The sequence below is a fragment of the Trypanosoma cruzi genome, assembly GCF_000209065.1.
Source record: "Trypanosoma cruzi strain CL Brener chromosome Unknown tcruzi_1047053421401, whole genome shotgun sequence".
In the NCBI taxonomy this organism is placed as follows: domain Eukaryota; phylum Euglenozoa; class Kinetoplastea; order Trypanosomatida; family Trypanosomatidae; genus Trypanosoma; species Trypanosoma cruzi.
The window spans coordinates 1-682 of record NW_892029.1 but is presented as its reverse complement, the minus strand read 5'-3'; the positions used below and the strand labels follow the sequence as shown (position 1 = coordinate 682).

The 682-nt window shown below is 51.0% G+C and overlaps 2 non-coding genes across 2 annotated transcripts, besides 1 other annotated feature; both read left to right on the top strand.

Moving 5' to 3' along the window:
- Positions 1-3: 3 nt before the first annotated feature.
- On the top strand, positions 4-115 carry Tc00.1047053421401.20. Its single transcript, XR_008254174.1, has one exon. It is a non-coding gene; the product is annotated as a spliced leader RNA (transcript).
- Positions 116-139: a microsatellite.
- A 476-nt stretch (positions 140-615) lies between these two features.
- On the top strand, positions 616-678 carry Tc00.1047053421401.10. Its single transcript, XR_008254173.1, has one exon. It is a non-coding gene; the product is annotated as a spliced leader RNA, 3' partial (transcript).
- The last annotated feature ends 4 nt before the right edge of the window (positions 679-682 follow it).

Sequence of the window (682 nt, the reverse complement as noted above, 5' to 3'; positions counted from 1 at the left end):
TTCAACTAACGCTATTATTGATACAGTTTTTGTACTATATTGGTACGGGAAGGTTCCAACCCGCCTTTGGGGGTTATGTTTGGTCAATTTTTTTTGACCGGGGTTTACGGACCCCTTTTTTTTTTTTTTTTTTTTTTTTGTGGGTCTGTCCGCCATATCCATATACCCCTATATATATATACCCATATATATATAGCCCCGTACCCCCTTGTGGGGCTGCCCCCCCCCCCCCACGTTGCGTGTCCGCCACCTCCTTCGGGCCCCCTCATTTTCGCTTCATGGCTGCTATTGCCTGCATCTTTGTTTTGTTTTGTGTTTTCTCCGTCTCGTTCCGTTTATTCGCCTTTTTTCCGCGTATGCCGCGCTTCTTCCTGTGTTTTCCGGTGTTTTTGCCTTGCTCGCACACTCGGCTGCATTTGCTGTTCCACACTCGCCATGTGCGTCTTTTCCGCCCCCTGACGCCGTCCACGGCGCTATCCCGGGGCCGACGTCCCGGACCCTGACCCCTCCCCAGTGTGGCCTGGGAGGGGGGGGGGGGGTTTTTGTACACGGTCCCAAGTGCCGCGAAGGACCCCTCATCAAAATTGAAAACCGTTGTGGAACACAACTCCTTTCAACTAACGCTATTATTGATACAGTTTGTGTACTATATTGGTACGCGAAACTTCCAACCCGCCTAAGG